This window comes from Mastigoproctus giganteus, chromosome 3, assembly GCF_048544385.1.
Source record: "Mastigoproctus giganteus isolate SK-2022 chromosome 3, ASM4854438v1, whole genome shotgun sequence".
NCBI classification, from domain to species: domain Eukaryota; kingdom Metazoa; phylum Arthropoda; class Arachnida; order Uropygi; family Thelyphonidae; genus Mastigoproctus; species Mastigoproctus giganteus.
This window is the reverse complement of record NC_143577.1, coordinates 10,376,559-10,398,506: the sequence shown is the minus strand read 5'-3', so window position 1 is coordinate 10,398,506 and position 21,948 is coordinate 10,376,559. Positions and strand designations below refer to the sequence as shown.

Here is a 21,948-nt window from a genome sequence, read left to right as displayed (position 1 = left end):
AAGTGCATAATCTGAGAAAGAAGAATGATCCCATCAGCATTGAGTCTGCTCAAACCATTCAAGGCCTTATACACCTCAATCCTAATGAATGACAGAAGCTCCAATTTTAATAAATTCAGTACATTCAAGCAGTTATTTAATTTTTTAAGCTTAATTAACTATTAAAAGCTAATTAATAGCTGAAACTCTAAAATTATTGTTCAAGAGATTCACTAAGAGAAAAGTGTTGGGAATAAACAATCTGAACTTAACGGGTCTGAGCACAAAATCCTATTTGGTTACATTTCAGCATACATTCATTCATTCATTAAGAGAACATAAAATTAGTTGTCGTTCAGTCAGGATGGCCGAGCGGTCTAAGGCGCCAGACTCAAGGATTATTCCTTCCGCAGATTATGGTTGTGATTTCTGGTCCACATATGTGGGCGTGGGTTCGAATCCCACTCCTGACATGAGTGTGTTTTATTTCTTTTCGATTAATGTACAAAACATTCAATTTGATTTCATCAATGTTCATTACTTTATCTGTTTATGATTTAAATCTGATATTTCGATTTCTGATCTTCGTTTTCTTATTTTTATTACTAAGTCCGCCTATTTCTTCCAAAGAAACAACTTGTATACAATATACACTTAAGTTAGTTATAATCCAGTTTAATACAAAACTGGACTATGGATCCAGTAGTCCAGGCCCATTCGTTACTAACTTGTATACAGTCTGATTGCCCAGAAAAGCCTATATGGGATGAGAACAATTACTTTTCATAGAGAATAAGTTAAAGATAAATAAAGTACATAACTGGAATAAAAAAAAAGTTAAAGCTAATATTACCCTTTTAATAATTTATATTTATTAGTGTTAGTTTAGTGTTATAATGGTTAAATAATGCAAGGAAACGGGCCTTTCATTCAACCATAAAAAAATAATAATAAATTAACGAAGGGCAATGTCCTTCATTCACTTCAATTTCTATAATCCAGTATGTACATATTCAATATGACACTTAAGAAAATCGCGATGCAAAAGAATGTAAGGCACCCTATTCGAAAACTCATCTTATCCACTCCCAGATGGAACTCTACATTAGTAGTGGAAGGCGATGGAAGGAAGCAAGAATGTCATTCATCAGCAAAAAAATAAAAACATCATCTCTACTTCTCCCACCCTCTAATGATTCGTCTACCCTTCCATTGCTCGTCTGCCCTTAATTATTGAAGTTAATAATTCGTCTGCCCTTCCATTCGTCTGCTCATTCACACCAATCTATGTTTGTTCGAACAATCAAATACACTGTTGCTTCACGCAAATTTTCTCTCATGTATGCTCCCATCAACCAATTTACTTCAATTCATGTCCTGTTACGTGTGTGTCCTTCGACCAAGAGTTGAGATGCCATCAGCATTTAACTGAATCCACTTATTGTCTTTAACACTTCAATAAAAAAAACAGTTTGACTTTGTTCAACTCATCCACTTCCACCACAACAGATCGAAGCTTGTTCCAACTATCTACCACCTCACTGGCTGAAGGTAAACTTCCGCGCTCCTATCCTGCAACCACCCTTCGTCAACTTGAATTTTTGCTCTCTTGTTCTCTGAGCAGTATCTACACAGTGCTCAGAGAATTTCATGTCTGATTCTACAGGCCTTTTTTTCTTTCTCAACTGTCAAGTTGAGGAGGAAAATCTTTATACGAGATGTTCACATACATTCATGTAGCAGAGTGGCGCAGTGGAAGCGTGCTGGGCCCATAACCCAGAGATCCGTGGATCGAAACCACGCTCTGCTAAATTGTTTTTGTATTTATTTTTCTCCATCTTTCATACAATGTTCTTTTGCATTAAAAATGATGAAACCGTGCAATAACGGATATACATTAAATTAGCAGGAGTAACCTCCTCATTTCTATGCTTGTTTTTTATAAAACACCAATCGAGGCAATAATATGAGTTTTATGCAGTCATTTAATTCCTTTAATGTTTCAAAAATTTGTCTTTAATGCTCATCAGCTGCAAAGAATCTTCACAATTATTTACATTTTATACCAACATATAACTTAAAGGGCATTCCCACAAATGAAAACTCCAATGATACTGAAAGATTATATATACTATCAGGGGGGATGGGGTTGTAGAGTTTGTAGCGCATACACATCACAAAGGTTTTCATGAAGGACAACATTTACAATCTGTGCTGTGATTCTTGTTGTGCATTCAACAAATTTTCGAGTCGAAGGTGAATGAAGGTCGCGACTATTGAGAGAATCAAGCACAGTGCAATCAGTGAATACATTCATTTAGGTATTCACTGGAATTGAACTGACGTTGTGACCTCCAGTTGCATCCTTTACCGTACCAATAATGATTGCATAAAAGCATGCCAACAGGAAACACTTTGCAGATAGCAAAGCGGGCAATGGAAGCATGCTGGGCCCAAAATCCAGAGGTCCGCAAATCTAAACTATGCTCTACCAAGTACTTTTAATTAATTCATTTCTTTTTTAAACCCATGAAGGCGGGACAGCACTGGATATTAAACTTCATTTTAATCTGTTGCGAAGAATAACTGCAATAATTTTCAAGCAAGAAATTCGAGGAGTGGCGGACATCCTCCATTTCGCTGAAGAATTTTCTACAGTATTGGAAAATTAAAAAATGCCAAATATAGGAATAACGCATTGTCCCATTACGCATTGTCCCATTAGTCGCTTAAACTAGGAGCAGTATGAGATGTCGTTGACCCATATTTCCCCTTGTGTACATGGGGGGACTAGGTTGATAGGTCTTTCTTCAAGCAAAAAATTATGCTCTATTTTTACAAATAACCACGAAGATCCATGCGTGGCTCTTCGTGGTTTTCGCCATATAATGTGCGATAAGATTCTTAGAATGTTTTGCGTGTTTCTGCAAATTTATATCTCTTTATTTTTCTTAAAATTATAAGTTTTGTGTTTTTTTAAACTGAAACATTTTGTTTTAATGGTGTAGGTTCTTATGTAACTTGTTCTGCTTTTCTATTGGCTTTAATTTAAATGGAGGCACCATAATTATTTCAACGGTTCCTGCTTTGCAGTTTACGATACCTGAGGCTATTTTGCTTAGCATTTGGCTGAGAAAGGATTCTGCATGCTTACGAATACTCTTATATTGTTAACTATTTATATTTTACTACCAACCGCATGAATATTATAAGAGTTAGAAGAGATACTCCACATCAGCTTGTCCCATCCTCTCTCCTTAAAGCTTAAAGAAACATTTAAAATTTCATGTCCTTTCATGTAGTTCAATCTTTTGGGATGTTTCCTGAAGGTGTGCTTAGGAGAAACGAGAACTCAGCGAAGCAGACGAGGTGGCCGAGTGGTTAAGGCGATGGACTGCTAATTCATTGGGGTTTCCCCGCGTGGGTTCGAATCCCATCCTCGTCGTGTCCTTTTGAATATTTTTTATTCCCTTTGAAATTCATAATGCGAACCAGATCGTTGTTTAGTCTTCTCTACCTGATGGCACACAAATGCGCATGTCATGTACGGGTTCTTTCACAAACTCAGTTCTGGAATCAGTATTTATCTCGAAAAGGATTCATTGTTTAGCTCAGAGGTTTTACCTCAGGGTTTTACAGTTGGAAGGCCAAATTTTATTTAATCAAGATACTATTAGACTGCATGCTGAGAATTAAATATATACAAAAAAATTTATATTTTTGTAAGTATATTTACAATTTTAATTAAAGCCGGTTATTGTATGAGGAATTTAAACACAACATTTTCCTCATATGACATGCAACTATCATTATCCTCTGAAACTTTCTCTTTCATTTTGCACATCATTACATGCACACTTCTCAAATAAATTCCACATTAGCTGCTGACAACCTTTATAGGAAAATATATAGTTCTTCACAATTTCGGAAGATTAGAGGGCTATCTTATGGCTTTCAATATGACAGCGTACATCTAGTGGCTAAACTTATACAACAAACTTATGTTGATACCTTCGTCCCAAGACTGGTGTGCTACTTATGTGTGAGTGTTTAATTATTCAAGTCATACAGAAAGCAAACAAGAAAATAAACCTAACATACAACTATTACAAGTGTTACAAGAATTACCTTTTATATTAATCTGAATATTATTCTTAATTAAAATCTAATTCAGATTTTCTTAAATTCAGATTTTATTTTAAACGTTACATGCACGTGTTGTACACATCTTATATGTTACAAATTTTAATTTTAATAAATTTTTATTTTTATTTTACTGATTTCATTACAAGAAGTTATTAATTTTTTAAAAATTATCACCCTTTAAAAGGGGTTTTGCTATAAACTACAATTATTGTTCAAGACATTCCCTAAGAGAAAAATATTGAGAATAACTAAGCTTAAATTAATGGGGATGTGCACGTAATACTGTTTGGTTACATGTTTGCAAGCATTCATTCAGTAAGGGAACATGATGTTAACCATCGGTCTGTCAGGATGGCCGAGCTGTCTTGGGCGCCACATTCCAGGATTCCACAGAATATGGATGCAATTTGCGGTATGCCTTCTCCATTGCCAGAAAAGAAGCTATCCAATTTCTCTCCAAAAGCTGAGTTCTTCCTTGAATTTATTTTTCGACAACGACAGATGGAATTTTGTTCGAGCAATCGACCTCACGCTCTTGCTATTTCCGCCAGTCTATTCTGCAATTGTCTTTCCTCAATCTGAATTTATGCCCCTCAAGTGCATAATCTGAGAAAGAAGAATGATCCCATCAGCATTGAGTCTGCTCAAACCATTCAAGGCCTTATACACCTCAATCCTAATGAATGACAGAAGCTCCCATTTTAATAAATTCGGTACATTCAAGCAGTTATTTAATTTTTTAAGCTTAATTAACTATTAAAAGCTAATTAATAGCTGAAACTCCAAAATTATTGTTCAAGAGATTCACTAAGAGAAAAGTGTTGGGAATAAACAATCTGAACTTAACGGGTCTGAGCACAAAATCCTATTTGGTTACATTTCAGCATACATTCATTCATTCATTAAGAGAACATAAAATTAGTTGTCGTTCAGTCAGGATGGCCGAGCGGTCTAAGGCGCCAGACTCAAGGATTATTCCTTCCACAGAATATGGTTGTGACTTCTGGTCCACGTATGTGGGCGTGGGTTCGAATCCCACTCCTGACATGAATGTGTTTTATTTCTTTTCGATTAATGTACAAAACATTCAATTTGATTTCATCAATGTTCATTACTTTATCTGTTTATTGATTTAAATCAGATATTTCGATCTTCGTTTTCTTATTTTTATTACTAAGTCCGCCTATTTCTTCCAAAGAAACAACTTGTATACAATATACACTTAAGTTAGTTATAATCCAGTTTAATACAAAACTGGACTATGGACCCCAGTACTCCAGGTCCATTCGTTAATAACTTGTATACAGTCTGATTGCCCAGAAAGGCCTATATGGGATGAGAACAATTACTTTTCATAGAGAATAAATTAAAGATAAATAAAGTACATAACTGGAATAAAAAAAAAGTTAAAGCTAATATTACCCTTTTAATAATTTATATTTATTAGTGTTAGTTTAGTGTTATAATGGCTAAATAATGCAAGGAAACGGGCCTTTCATTCAACCATAAAAAAATAATAATAAATAAACGAAGGACAATGTCCTTCATTCACTTCAATTTCTATAATCCAGTATGTACATATTCAATATCCCACTTAGAAAATCGCGATGCAAAAGAATGTAAGGCACCCTATTCGAAAACTCATCTTATCCACTCCCAGATGGAACTCTACATTAGTAGTGGAAGGCGATGCAAGGAAGCAAGAATGTCATTCATCAGCAAAAAAATAAAAACATCATCTGTACTTCTCCCACCCTCTAATAATTCGTCTACCCTTCCATTGCTCGTCTGCCCTTAATTATTGAAGTTAATTAAGTTAATTAATTCGTCTGCCCTTCCTCTAATAATTCGTCTGCCCTTCCATTCGTCTGCTCATTCACACCAATCGATATTTGTTCGAACAATCAAATATACTCTTGCTTCACGCAAATTTTCTCTCATGTATGCTCCCATCAACCAATTTCACTTCAATTCATGTCCTGTTACGTGTGTGTGTCTTTCGACGAAGAGTTGAGATGCCATCAGCATTTCATTCAATCCACTTATAGTCTTTAACACTTCAATAAAAAAAAACAGTTTGACTTTGTTCAACTCATCCACTTCCACCACAACAGATCGAAGCTTGTTCCAACAATCTACCACCTCACTGGCTGAAGGTAAACTTCCGCGCTTCTATCCTGCAACCATCCTTCATCAACTTGAATTTTTCTCTCTCGTTCTCTGAGCATTATCTACACACTGCTCAGAGAATTTCATGTTTGATTCTACAGGCCTTTTTTTCTTTCTCAATACCTTGACTGCGGTACTGTCAAATTGAGGAGGAAAATCTTTATACGAGATGTTCACATGCATTTGTATGTAGCAGAGTGGCGCAGTGGAAGCGTGCTGGGCCCATAACCCAGAGGTCCGTGGATCGAAACCACGCTCTGCTAAATTGTTTTTATTTTTCTCCATCTTTCATACAATGTTCTTTTCCATCAAAAATGATGAAACCGTGCAGTAACGGACATACATTAAAATAGCAAGAGTAACCTCCTCATTTCTATGCTTGTTGTCTTATAAAACACCAAATGAAGCAATTATATGAGTTTTATGCAGTCATTTAATGCCTTTAATGTTTCAAAAATTTGTCTTTAATGCTCATCAGCTGCAAAGAATCTTCACAATTATTTACATTTTATACCAACATATAACTTAAAGGGCATTCCCACAAATGAAAACTCCAATGATACTGAAAATTTATATATATCAGAGTGTGTGTGTGGGGGGGGGGGGGGTTGTACAGTTTGTAGCGCATACACATCGCAAAGGTTTTCATGAAGGACAACATTTACAATCTGTGCTGTGATTCTTGTTGTGCATTCAACAAATTTTCGAGTCGAAGGTGAATGAAGGTCGCGACTATTGAGAGAATCAAGCACAGTGCAATCAGTGAATACATTCATTTAGGTATTCACTGGAATTGAACTGACGTTGTGACCTCCAGTTGCATCCTTTACCGTACCAATAATGATTGCGTAAAAGCATGCCAACAGGAAACATTTGGGAGATAGCAGAGCGGGCAATGGAAACGTGCTGAGCCCAAAATCCAGAGGTCCGTAAATCGAAACTATGCTCTGCCAAGTACTTTTAATTAATTCATTTCTTTTTTAAACCCATGAAGGCGGGACAGCATGGGATATTAAACTTCATTTTAATCTGTTGCGAAGAATAACTGCAATAATTTTTAAGCAAGAAATTCGAGGAGTGGCCGACATCCTTTATTTTCGCTGAAGAATTTTCTACAGTATTGGAAAATTAAAAAATGCCAAATATAGGAGTTACTCATTGTCCCATTAGTCGCTTAAACTAGGAGCATTATGAGACGTCGTTCACCCATAGTGCCCCTAGTGTACATGGGTGGAACTAGGTTGATAGGTCTTTCTTCAAGCAAAAAATAATGTTCAGTATGCTGTATTTTTACAAATAACCACGAAGATTCATGCATGGCTCTTCGTGGTTTTCACCATATAATATGCGATAAGATTCTTAGAATGTTTTGCGTGTTTCTACAAATTTATGTCTCTTTATTTTTCTGAAAATTATAATTTTTTGTTTCTTTAAACTGAAACATTTTGTTTTAATGGTGTAGGTTCCTATGTAACTTGTTCTGATTTTCTATTGGCTTTAATTTAAATGGAGGCACCATAATTATTTCAACGGTTCCTGCTTTGCAGTTTACGATATCCGAGGCTATTTTGCATGGCATTTGGCTGAGAAAGGATTCTGCATGCTTACGAATACTCTTATATTGTTAACTATTTATATTTTACTACCAACCGCATGAATATTATAAGAGTTAGAAGAGATAATCGTATTATAGACTGAAGATACTCCACATCAGCTTTTCCCATCCTCTCTCTCCTTAAAGCTTAAAGAAACATTTGAAATTTCATGTCCTTCCATGTAGTTCAAGCAACAATCTTTTGGGATGTTTCCTGAAGGTGTTCTTCGGAGAAACGAGAACTCAGCGAAGCAGACGAGGTGGCCGAGTGGTTAAGGCGATGGACTGCTAATTCATTGGGGTTTCCCCGCGTGGGTTCGAATCCCATCCTCGTCGTGTCATTTTGAATATTTTTTATTCCCTTTGAAATTCATAATGCGAACCAGATCGTTGTTTAGTCTTCTCTACCTGATGGCACACAAATGCGCATGTCATATACGGGTTCTTTCACAAACTCAGTTCTTCTGGAATCAGTATTTATCTCGAAAAGTATTCATTGTTTAGCTCAGAGGTTTTACCTCGGGGTTTTACACTTGGAAGGCCAAATTTTATTTAATCAAGATACTATTAGACTGCATGCTGAGAATTAAATATATACAAAAAAATTTATATTTTTGTAAGTATATTTACAATTTTAATTAAAGCCGGTTATTGTATGAGGAATTTAAACACAACGTTTTCCTCATATGACATGCAACTATCATTATCCTCTGAAACTGTTTTCTCTTTCATTTTGCACATCACTCCATGCACACTTCTCAAATGAATTCCACATTAGCTGCTGACAACCTTTATAGGAAAATATATAGTTCTTCACAATTTCGGAAGATTAGAGGGCTATCTTATGGCTTTCAATATGACAGTGTACATCTAGTGGCTAAACTTATACAACAAACTTATGTTGATACCTTCGTCCCAAGACTGGTGTGCTACTTATGTTTGAGTGTTTAATTATTCAAGTCATACAGAAAGCAAACAAGAAAATAAACCTAACATACAACTATTACAAGTGTTACAAGAATTACCTTTTATATTAATCTGAATATTATTCTTAATTAAAATCTAATTCAAATTTTCTTAAATTCAGATTTTATTTTAAACGTTACATGTAGTTGTTGTACACATCTTATATGTTACAAATTTTAATTTTAATTAATTTTTATTTTTATTTTACTGATTTCATTACAAGAAGTTATTAATTTTTTAAAAAATTATCACCCTTTAAAAGCGGTTTTGGTATAAACTACAATTATTGTTCAAGAGATTCCCTAAGAGAAAAAGATTGAGAATAACTAACCTTAAATTAATGGGGATGTGCACGTAATGCTGTTTGGTTATGTTTGCAAGCATTCATTCAGTAAGGGAACATGATGTTAACCTTCGGGCTGTCAGGATGGCCGAGCTGTCTAGGGCGCCACATTCGAGGATTCTACAGAATATGGATGCGATTTGCGGTCATGCCTTCTCCATTGCCAAAAAAGAACCTATCCAATTTCGCTCCAAAAGCTCAGTTCTTCCTTGAATTTATTTTTCGACAACGACAGATGGAATTTTGTTCGAGCAATCAACCTCCTGCTGGCTATTTCCGCCAGTCTATTCTGCAATTGTCTTTCCTCAATCTGAATTTATGCCCCTCAAGTGCATAATCTGAGAAAGAAGAATGATCCCATCAGCATTGAGTCTGCTCAAACCATTCAAGGTCTTATACACCTCAATCCTAATGAAGAACAGAAGCTCCAATTTTAATAAATTCAGTACATTCAAGCAGTTATTTAATTTTTAAGCTTAATTAACTATTAAAAGCTAATTAATAGCTGTAAATTCTAAAATTATTGTTCAAGAGATTCACTAAGAGAAAAGTGTTGGGAATAAACAATCTGAACTTAACGGGTCTGAGCACAAAATCCTATTTGGTTACATTTCAGCATTTATTCATTAAGAGAACATAAAATTAGTTGTCGTTCTGTCAGAATGGGCGAGCGGTCTAAGGCGCCAGACTCAAGGATTAATATTTCCACCGAATATGGTTGTGATTTCTGGTCCACATATGTGGGCGTGGGTTCGAATCCCTCTCCTGACAAAATGTTTTGTTTTATCTATTAGTATACAAAATGTTCAATTTAATTTCTCTAATGCTCCATACTGTGTTTTCACTTTTCCATTTTTTTAATAAAAATCTTTTATTTTTAATACATTGTCCGCCTATTTCTTCCAAAGAATCAGCTTGTATACAATATGATTGCCCAGAAAAGCATATATGGGATAGGAGCAATTACTTTTCTTAGAGAAGAAGTAAAAACTAAATAATGTACATACTGAAATAGATTAAAGCTAATATTACCCTTTTAATAATTTATATTTCCATTTTTTGCCTTGCTATTAGTATTATAATGGCAGAATAATGCCAGGATAGGGACCGTTACATTCAACTAAAAGAAATAATAATAATAATAAATAAATAGATAAATAAAAAATAAAATAAAATAAATCTTTACCATTCATGCCTTCTCCGTTGCCAAAAAAGAGGACATCTAATTTCCCATTGATCTTTACTGCACTCTCTGCCTCGACCATCAAGCCAGCGAATTCATTTCAATGATTTAGAACACAATGCTCGAAGGTAAACTTCATGTATTCGTCTATTAGTCCACAAATTTTAGTACTTGTGCCCCTAGTTCTTCTCCGTTTATTCAGCGAAAATTTAGCTCTTTCAATTCATGTGTTTGCCCTCTTTTGATCCCCATATTAGAAGCGCTAAATCCTTCTACAAGTATAGCTTCCAGACATGAACACAATATGCAATATTCATTATATCTCTTTAGTAAATTAATAAGAGGAGTTTACCTCAATATAGTACGTGGAACACTTCCGTATGATACCCTCCAGAAATTAAAACGGAAAAAACGAAAAAATCGACAACTTACCGGTCCATTAAAGTAAAATATAAATAATTAAAGTAAAATATAAATAATTAAATAATCAATTTAACACAATTCAAAATCAATTCAAAACAATTAAAATTAAAATTAACGCAATTAAAAGAATAAAGAAAATATTCAAAACGATCTTCCTTCCTGAAGCTGACAATGCTTTTCGACCGACTGTCGTGATCACAGGAATGAAAATCACCGAATCAGGCTAAACCTGCAACTTAAATAGTGATTATGTGTCTTCGCGCATGCGCGTAAAGGTCCACGCATCGGAGATCAAATATGGCCGCCGAACATTAACAGAATTCTCGTGTAATTTAATTTCAATGGTTTCTGCAATTAATAGTCGCGTATAATTACGTTGAACGTTAAGTATTTTGGCCTCGTTAAATAAAAAAGTATGTTTTTCGTTAATGGCATGAAAGGCTAATTCTGACGCTGCTGAACGAGAAGCACGAACTGAGGCTTCGTGTTGATTTACACGAATATTAAGAGAAAACCGCGTCGAACCCTGATAAGACGAGTCGCAATCACCGCAAGAAATGTTGTATACTAGATCATTAATTTGTGTTGCGAACGCGGAAAGAACCGAGCGATTGTTCAGTATAGTGTGTAACTTCCGTATAGGCCTAGCTATAATTTTAAATTCGGTATCTTTAAAGAATCTGTTAAGCTGTTTGTGCCACTGTTCAACGTATGGGACAGAAATAAAGTATTTTTTGATATTACTATTGTTGATTGGTGCAGTATTTTGTATCCTATCCTTAGCTTGTACCCTAATTCGATTTATTGTGTTAATGGGATAACCCCTGTTCAAGAATCTGCTAGTTAATATTTGTATTTCTGAGTCCAAAGCAGAATCCGTCGTTGAATATTTATAGGCATTTAGAAATTGATTAAAGATAATCGATCTTTTGTAGGTGAACGGGTGGTAGCTATTATAATGTAGAAGCATACCGGTGTTTGTGGGTTTTCGATAGATGCTAAATTGTATTTTGTTCGAGTCCCGGGTAAGCGTGAAATTTAGAAAGTTTAATGATTTTGTATCCGTATCTTCCCTTTCCAATGTAAATTTGAGTCTAGAATGAATATTATTAAACGAATGTAAAATGTCTTGGATAGTACTACTATCGGTAATAACTAGAACATCGTCTAAATACCTCCCATAGTATGTGATACGGGGACGAAAAGGTGTCAAATGTATCTGCTCAATCGTTGAGAGATAGATCTCTGACATTAAGCCACTCAGGCTCAAACCCATTGGTAATCCAAAAATTTGTTTGTACACCTTGTCTCGAAAGGTGATGTAGTTAGCCTCAACTAATAGTTTAATTAAGTGAAAAATTTCCTTAATAGGCAGCTTCGTATAATTAATCGGTGTCGAGTTTTTATTTAACATATCCCAAATAATATCTAATGTGTATTCAACGTTTACATTCGTATATAATGAGGTAACATCTAATGAGAATAAATTGTCATTGTCGCCGAGTCTACAGTCTTTAAGATTATTAAATAATGTATCGTAATTCTTAATCCCAAATTGTATAACCTGTCTAAAAGGTTTTATAATGTTATATACATATGTGGCTAAGGCTGAAAATGCCGAGTTCCTGTAGGAAACAATAGGTCGAATCGGAAATCCAGGCTTGTGTAATTTTACCTGACCAAAAAGTGCAGGAATATTGTATGTTCTGGACTTCAATTCCTTCAACTGAACCATAGTAATGTAGTCGTTTTTACGATATGTGGTTAACGTTTTATTGTATTGATTTACCAAATTGGTAAACAGTGTCGGGTCCACTTCACGATAAGTGGAGGTATCAGACACAACTGAATCTAACTTATTAATATAATCATGTTTATCTAGTATTACCACTGTGTCTCCTTTATCTGCCCTCTGTATAATAATGTCCTTATTTTCTCGAAGTTCTCGTAAAGCTGAACTGTCATGTGTATTCAATTTAGGAAGTCGCGTTTCTTTTATGTTATTCACTACTTGGTTAACTTGTTGAATAAATACATCTTTTTGTGGAACACTACGAAGTCCAAATTCAATATCAATTACGCATTGTTTTTTTGGCAGCTTTCGAGGTGGTAAATTATAATTTAATCCTTTGGATAAAAGTGAAATCTGGTCCCGCGATAGTGTACACGAGGAAAGATTTGTAACCTGTTGATGTGTCGGTTCGTTGGATACTGGGTGAGGGGGTGTTCGTGAACTAGCCGACATATTCTGTGGTAGTGCGTTATGTGTCTGTGGGGGGGATGTCACCCAACTCGTGTGAACTTGGTCGCAAGCTCGCGACAATGTGTTAGAATTCGCATGAACGTGTCTTGAACTATTCGATAATGTTTGCAACTTATTAACGTGTCTGTTTTTTATCTCTGAGGCTTGTGCTTCCCGTCGCAAATCTATGGAGGTCTTCAATACAGACCAATCGTTCGGATGTACATAATTTTTTAATTTATCGCGAAGCTTCCTAACCTGGGAAAGGTATTTTTGTTTATCCGAATATCGAGATTTTAAGGCAAGCTTAACAATATTACGTGATGTCGCCAGTGATAGTTGTTTTATGCCTGAAATTTTTTGATTTAAATTCACCCTGGCAAACTTCGGAACGATGTTGTTTTGAAGGCAATATTTTAGGAAAGAAATATGGTAACTTTGGGCCGAGTACCTTAGTGTAGATTTAATGTAATTTTGTACCAAGCCATTCAAAAAATCTCCCATAATTGTGTGTATCGATTGTATACTACTGGAGAGACAGGAAGTGAATGAAATAGTCAATAAGAGTTTGGAAATTAATTAGATAGTATGAATCAGAGCTGTAATACTCAATATGTTCTACGTTGATAATAATATTAGTAAATTAATAAGAGGAGTTTACCTCAATATAGTACGTGGAACACTTCCGTATGATACCCTCCAGAAATTAAAACGGAAAAAACGAAAAAATCGACAACTTACCGGTCCATTAAAGTAAAATATAAATATTTAAAGTAAAATATAAATAATTAAATAATCAATTTAACACAATTCAAAATCAATTCAAAACAATTAAAATTAAAATTAACGCAATTAAAAGAATAACGAAAATATTCAAAACGATCTTCCTTCCTGAAGCTGACAATGCTTTTCGACCGACTGTCGTGATCACAGGAATGAAAATCACCGAATCAGGCTAAACCTGCAACTTAAATAGTGATTATGTGTCTTCGCGCATGCGCGTAAAGGTCCACGCATCGGAGATCAAATATGGCCGCCGAACATTAACAGAATTCTCGTGTAATTTAATTTCAATGGTTTCTGCAATTAATAGTCGCGTATAATTACGTTGAACGTTAAGTATTTTGGCCTCGTTAAATAAAAAAGTATGTTTTTCGTTAATGGCATGAAAGGCTAATTCTGACGCTGCTGAACGAGAAGCACGAACTGAGGCTTCGTGTTGATTTACACGAATATTAAGAGAAAACCGCGTCGAACCCTGATAAGACGAGTCGCAATCACCGCAAGAAATGTTGTATACTAGATCATTAATTTGTGTTGCGAACGCGGAAAGAACCGAGCGATTGTTCAGTATAGTGTGTAACTTCCGTATAGGCCTAGCTATAATTTTAAATTCGGTATCTTTAAAGAATCTGTTAAGCTGTTTGTGCCACTGTTCAACGTATGGGACAGAAATAAAGTATTTTTTGATATTACTATTGTTGATTGGTGCAGTATTTTGTATCCTATCCTTAGCTTGTACCCTAATTCGATTTATTGTGTTAATGGGATAACCCCTGTTCAAGAATCTGCTAGTTAATATTTGTATTTCTGAGTCCAAAGCAGAATCCGTCGTTGAATATTTATAGGCATTTAGAAATTGATTAAAGATAATCGATCTTTTGTAGGTGAACGGGTGGTAGCTATTATAATGTAGAAGCATACCGGTGTTTGTGGGTTTTCGATAGATGCTAAATTGTATTTTGTTCGAGTCCCGGGTAAGCGTGAAATTTAGAAAGTTTAATGATTTTGTATCCGTATCTTCCCTTTCCAATGTAAATTTGAGTCTAGAATGAATATTATTAAACGAATGTAAAATGTCTTGGATAGTACTACTATCGGTAATAACTAGAACATCGTCTAAATACCTCCCATAGTATGTGATACGGGGACGAAAAGGTGTCAAATGTATCTGCTCAATTGAAGTCCAGAACATACAATATTCCTGCACTTTTTGGTCAGGTAAAATTACACAAGCCTGGATTTCCGATTCGACCTATTGTTTCCTACAGGAACTCGGCATTTTCAGCCTTAGCCACATATGTATATAACATTATAAAACCTTTTAGACAGGTTATACAATTTGGGATTAAGAATTACGATACATTATTTAATAATCTTAAAGACTGTAGACTCGGCGACAATGACAATTTATTCTCATTAGATGTTACCTCATTATATACGAATGTAAACGTTGAATACACATTAGATATTATTTGGGATATGTTAAATAAAAACTCGACACCGATTAATTATACGAAGCTGCCTATTAAGGAAATTTTTCACTTAATTAAACTATTAGTTGAGGCTAACTACATCACCTTTCGAGACAAGGTGTACAAACAAATTTTTGGATTACCAATGGGTTTGAGCCTGAGTGGCTTAATGTCAGAGATCTATCTCTCAACGATTGAGCAGATACATTTGACACCTTTTCGTCCCCGTATCACATACTATGGGAGGTATTTAGACGATGTTCTAGTTATTACCGATAGTAGTACTATCCAAGACATTTTACATTCGTTTAATAATATTCATTCTAGACTCAAATTTACATTGGAAAGGGAAGATACGGATACAAAATCATTAAACTTTCTAAATTTCACGCTTACCCGGGACTCGAACAAAATACAATTTAGCATCTATCGAAAACCCACAAACACCGGTATGCTTCTACATTATAATAGCTACCACCCGTTCACCTACAAAAGATCGATTATCTTTAATCAATTTCTAAATGCCTATAAATATTCAACGACGGATTCTGCTTTGGACTCAGAAATACAAATATTAACTAGCAGATTCTTGAACAGGGGTTATCCCATTAACACAATAAATCGAATTAGGGTACAAGCTAAGGATAGGATACAAAATACTGCACCAATCAACAATAGTAATATCAAAAAATACTTTATTTCTGTCCCATACGTTGAACAGTGGCACAAACAGCTTAACAGATTCTTTAAAGATACCGAATTTAAAATTATAGCTAGGCCTATACGGAAGTTACACACTATACTGAACAATCGCTCGGTTCTTTCCGCGTTCGCAACACAAATTAATGATCTAGTATACAACATTTCTTGCGGTGATTGCGACTCGTCTTATCAGGGTTCGACGCGGTTTTCTCTTAATATTCGTGTAAATCAACACGAAGCCTCAGTTCGTGCTTCTCGTTCAGCAGCGTCAGAATTAGCCTTTCATGCCATTAACGAAAAACATACTTTTTTATTTAACGAGGCCAAAATACTTAACGTTCAACGTAATTATACGCGACTATTAATTGCAGAAACCATTGAAATTAAATTACACGAGAATTCTGTTAATGTTCGGCGGCCATATTTGATCTCCGATGCGTGGACCTTTACGCGCATGCGCGAAGACACATAATCACTATTTAAGTTGCAGGTTTAGCCTGATTCGGTGATTTTCATTCCTGTGATCACGACAGTCGGTCGAAAAGCATTGTCAGCTTCAGGAAGGAAGATCGTTTTGAATATTTTCTTTATTCTTTTAATTGCGTTAATTTTAATTTTAATTGTTTTGAATTGATTTTGAATTGTGTTAAATTGATTATTTAATTATTTATATTTTACTTTAATTATTTATATTTTACTTTAATGGACCGGTAAGTTGTCGATTTTTTCGTTTTTTCCGTTTTAATTTCTGGAGGGTATCATACGGAAGTGTTCCACGTACTATATTGAGGTAAACTCCTCTTATTAATTTACTAATATTATTATCAACGTAGAACATATTGAGTATTACAGCTCTGATTCATACTATCTCATTATATCTCTGTATAAGACCTATGACTTATACTATTCATAATATGAGATAAACACTTCCTTTCCTCTATTCGTAAACGTCCTGTATATATGACTTACAGGATACAATGTGCTTTCTTCGCCACCTGTTTGTGCTGCTGTAAAATTGCATCACCGATTGAATCGTAATCCGTAAGGCTTTTTTATCTCGAACCATTTTATCTTGTAACCGCTAGATTTCTATTCCCTAGGTGCAAATTTTTACATTTGGAAAGATTAAACTATAGTCGAAGTTTTTCAGACCATTAATTAACTAAATGGCCTGTTTCTGGTCGTTAACCATCCATCCTAACTTTAAATTATTCGGAAAACTTAAGACAACTTCCCCGTAGACAAGAAACTTAAAAGGTTTTCGTAATTTTCTGAAACAGCCCTTATGCAGTCTCATATTTTAAACAAATGGCTAGTTAATATTTTGGAAAGGCTAGCTTGTTGAAAATAGTGCAATGAATTGGCAACTCATTGAAAGGCCAGTTCGTGCTGCTCTGAGAATCTGATCAGACCATTGTATTCTCTGTGCAATCTAAATTCTTCTGGTCACAAAAAACCGATTACAATACGAGCCCCAGGTCACTTTTTTAATATTTAATATATTGTAAAATGTTTAATTCATTTATTTGTTTATTTATTTATTATTTTTATTTTTTATTTATTATTATTGTTTTTTTAAATTTGCCCGATGTTAAAATTGCAGGAATATACAGACCTGTAATTTACATAGAATTATCATGAATTGTAGTAGTAGTAGTAGTAGTGGCATGTGATGCAAGAAAGCAAGTGTATGAACCTATGCAGCATCAGCCAAAAAAAAAAAAAATAAAAAATAAAAATAAAAAAATCACACCATTCCCTCCAAATGCCTGTCCAGTTCCTCCATAAATTTATTTAACCTATCAACTTCCACAAATGGAAGTTTGTTCCAGCAATTAACCACCCGCTGGCTAAAGGCAAATTTCCGCACATCTATTCTACATCTGTCTTTTCTTAATTTGAATTTATGCCCCCTTAGGTTCGTAATCTGAAAAAGTGGAAGGATCCCATCAGATTTCAGAGTGCTCAACCCATTCAAGGCCTTATACACCTCAATCAGATCACAGCGCAGGTGCCTAGTCTCCAGCCACTGCAATTTGCAGAACTTAAGCCTCTTGGTAAGAGGATCTCTTCATTCCCCTCACCAATCTTGTTGCCCTTGTCTGTACACGCTCAAGCAAATCTACATCCTTCCTAAAATGAGGCCTCTAGACCTGTACGCAGTACTCAAGGCGTGGCCTGACCATTGCCTTATACAGAGGGACAATCACCTCATTTTCCCTGCTAGCAAAATTTCTATATATCATTGACAAAACCCCATGACCTTCCCCGGCAGCCTGTCTGCATTGCTCAGAAAACTTCGTATCTGACTGCACAATTACTCCCAGGTCTTTTTCATTTTCTACCACCTTAAGTGTAGTACCACACAGTTGGTATGTTTCTCTGGGGTTACTTCTATCCATATGCAGTACTTTGCATTTGTCAAAGTTAAACTTCAGTTGCCACTTCTTAGCCCATCTGCCCAAATTATCTAGATCCTGTTGCAGTAGCACACTGCCATTACTGTAATTAACAACCCTGCCAACCTTTGTATCATCTGCAAACTTCGACACTAAGCTTGATATACCTTCATCAATATCGTTGATAAATATACAAAACAACAGAGGACCCAACACCGAACCCTCTGGGACTCCACTAATAACATTAGTCCACGAAGAGCAGCACCCATTAATTACCACCCTCTGTCTTCTCCCACTCAACAATCCTTTTATCCATTGTAGCAACTTACCCTTAATAACATTCTGCTCCGATTATGTCCTAGCAGCCTATCTACACACTGCTCACAGAACTTTATGCCTAACTATAAAATTACCCCTGGCCTTTTTTTTTTCTTCTTCACTACCTTGACTGTAGTACTGGCAAATTGAGTAGGAAAACCTTTATTGCACTATATTATATACACTATGTGTTGAATATAATCATATGTAGCAGAGTGGCGCAGTGGAAGCGTGCTGGGTCCATAACCCAGAGGTCCGTGGATCGAAACCACGCTCTGCTAAATTAATTTTTTTTTTCTCTGTTTGGGTATATAACACCAAATGAAGCAATAATAATAAGAATTTTAGGCGGTTCAACTAAATATTTTTCTAATATTTAGTTGAACCGCCTCAGGCCCTGATGACAGCAGAACACCGTCGAGGCATTGACAAGATCAAATTTTGAAGATAATTAACTAATAGTTCATGATTCCAAACACGAATTATGGCTCCCTGAAGTTCACGAAGGATCTTTGGTTTATTTCTGGAAACTGAAAATTCCACACGATGCCAACAGTTCTCTATAGGATTCAGGTCCGGGCTGTTTCCTGGCCAGCTAACAATTGTAATGGACCATTCTTCCATCCATTTTTTCACCTGTAACAAATGTTAACACATTACTGTCGAATCTCTAATGCAGAAATCAAGTAACTACAGAAGTGCCTACTTACACTTTTCGCCTCCAATGACAAGTAGCAGATTCATCCTGAAAGATGCAGTTATTTGGCAGGTTGAAATGGTCACTAATGGTTGGCAGCAATTTGCCTTCCAATATAGCCAGTTATCCATTGGCATTTACGGAACCTTTTATAAACTGCAGGTGATACGAAATGTACCCCCATATCATTTGGCTGGTAGGGAATTTCACTGTAGACACCATACAGTCTGGATGGTATTCTTCACCACGTATACGGCGAATCGTTTGTCTCCCATCAGAGCCATGCAGGTTGAATTTCTTCTCATCCTAGAAAATAACTGACTTCTGCTGCTCGTGGGTCCATTTGACATGCTCCTTACACCAAATTAATCGGGCCTTTTACATTTTTTGTGTGAGCAGGGGCTTCTTCTTTAGGACGACGGGCTACAAGTCCATTTTTGAAAAGGCGTCTTCTGACTGTTACTGCACTTGCTACCACTCCCGTATGTTCTTCCCATTCTCTTTTCACCTCAGACGAAGAAGCTTTACGGTTTTTAAGGCATAAGAACTCCAAAACGCAGTTCTGTTTTGGCGTAAAAACTGGATTGGGTCCGGTTATTTTTTCCTATCAGCAGAACTAGTATTCTTGAGTTTGGAAAGAAATCTACTTACCGTCGACTGATCACAAGACACTCTATAAGCAATATAACGGGAAGAACAAGCAAGGAATGACTGAAACTCTTGCAGAATGTGCTTATTCAGCTGAAAATAACATGATGCAATATTACGTCATCACCTGCCGTGTAAATCTTATCTGATGCAATCTGTAATAAATATTGCCATATAATTACGTTATTCGGAAGGCAATTACAGTTTTTAGAGGTGATGCATTTTCTTTGAACACAAGTGTATGTGAGGGATGAGGAAGGACAAGAATTTCTAGCCCAATATTGATCGCAAACGTTTTCATGAAAGACAATACTTACAATCTGTGCTGTGAATCTTCCGCACTATATTATAGTTCGCAGAAAATTTCGGATGTCCTCTTTCCCAGAGGACGTTTAAGAGTGGAAAGTGAATTAAGATGGCGACTGTCGAGAGATTCAAGCACAGAGCACTCAGTGAGTACCTTTTTAAGGGGAAATAACGCCGAAAGAAATGCAAACATTAGGGAAATCTTGTCCTTCATACATATGAAGATCATAAACTTGCTTTCAGAACTTAAGTGTGTAAGAGACGGTGTTGAAGAAGCACTCTGCAGTGGGAGGCCTGTTATCGTGCCGATACTTGCAAATGTGGATGTCATTCTTGACCTGATCATAGAAGACCGCAGAATAAAATTGAGTGAGAGAACATTTATCATCTCTCAAAAGCGAGTTCATGAATTGTTTTGAATTTTTTAGGAATGAAGAAGGTTGAATATCAAAAGAATACATATCAGAAGCGGGAAAGGTTTAGGTGTTGTCAAAAGATTGTGCAGCATTTTGAACCGAATGAAGCTCAGTTTTGAGGACGGAATGTTAGTCGTCCATAAGAGATGTGCGGTAATTTGAATAAGGATGTCCCACACCAGTATATCGTCCCTGTGCTTTTAAATGTGAGCTTATTATCCCCTTCAAAAAAACATTTAGAACTTAAAAGGATTACGTGCAATTAGTCACTACTTCATTAGATATACTAATAGCGAGTGGCTCTCCTTTTAACTGTCAAAAGTGTCTGGATCCGTTGTATCATGGATCACACAAGGTGTCGAATGCTATCAAAGGGATAAATAAATTTTTTGCTTAAGTGTACTAAGCCCCATATTCCAGAGGTCCAGAAAACGAAACTACGCTTTGCAAAGTCTTTTTATTTCATTCATTATTTCGCCCGTGTTCATAATAGGATATACGTATTATGGATAAATATAGAAACCTGTACGTGTAGAAATTTTAAGAATTATTTTTACAAAAATATTTTTCCGTAATGGAGGAATTTGATTTGTACTGGAACATGGACATGTACCACATAAGCTTGTCCCATCCTGTCTCCAAAGTGTGCTTAAGAGATACGAAGGCTCAAGAAATCAGACGAGGTGGCCGAGTGGTTAAGGCGATGGACTGCTAATCCATTGGGGTATCCCCGCGTGGGTTCGAATCCCACCCTCGTCGTCCCATGTGCATATTCTTTTTGAAATTCATAATGAGAACCAGATCGTTGTATAGCCTTCGGTACCTGATTGCACACACGTGCGCATGTCTCGTACGACTTTTTTCACAAACATAATCCTTCTGGAGTCAGTATTTATCTCGAAAAGGATTCATTGTTAACTCATCATACTTCTGTGTGTCCACACTTTTCAGACAGCGCTCTATTCCTCCAAGTATCTGTAGAAAATTTATTGCGCACCTCGCTTATAAACAGGAATTCCAAAAGCATTAAAATATACAAGGAACATCGAATTATGGAAGAGATCAATTCTTTCAACCTCCATCTGCAGTAGAACAAGCAAGTTCACTCATATAATCGAAATAAATTGCTCCCTGAAACAAACCATCAAATCTGTAAAATATA

The 21,948-nt window shown here is 35.8% G+C and overlaps 5 non-coding genes across 5 annotated transcripts; all 5 read left to right on the top strand.

The window, feature by feature from the left end:
• The first annotated feature begins 337 nt into the window (after positions 1-337).
• Positions 338-452, top strand: TRNAL-CAA (transfer RNA leucine (anticodon CAA)). Its single transcript has 2 exons — positions 338-375; positions 407-452. It is a non-coding gene; the product is annotated as a tRNA-Leu (tRNA).
• A 2,890-nt stretch (positions 453-3,342) lies between these two features.
• On the top strand, positions 3,343-3,424 carry TRNAS-GCU (transfer RNA serine (anticodon GCU)). The gene has a single exon. It is a non-coding gene; the product is annotated as a tRNA-Ser (tRNA).
• Positions 3,425-5,057: 1,633 nt separating this feature from the next.
• Positions 5,058-5,172, top strand: TRNAL-CAA (transfer RNA leucine (anticodon CAA)). The gene is made up of 2 exons: positions 5,058-5,095; positions 5,127-5,172. It is a non-coding gene; the product is annotated as a tRNA-Leu (tRNA).
• A 2,970-nt stretch (positions 5,173-8,142) lies between these two features.
• TRNAS-GCU (transfer RNA serine (anticodon GCU)) lies at positions 8,143-8,224 on the top strand. The gene has a single exon. It is a non-coding gene; the product is annotated as a tRNA-Ser (tRNA).
• Positions 8,225-21,463: 13,239 nt separating this feature from the next.
• TRNAS-GCU (transfer RNA serine (anticodon GCU)) lies at positions 21,464-21,545 on the top strand. Its single transcript has one exon. It is a non-coding gene; the product is annotated as a tRNA-Ser (tRNA).
• Positions 21,546-21,948: the final 403 nt, after the last annotated feature.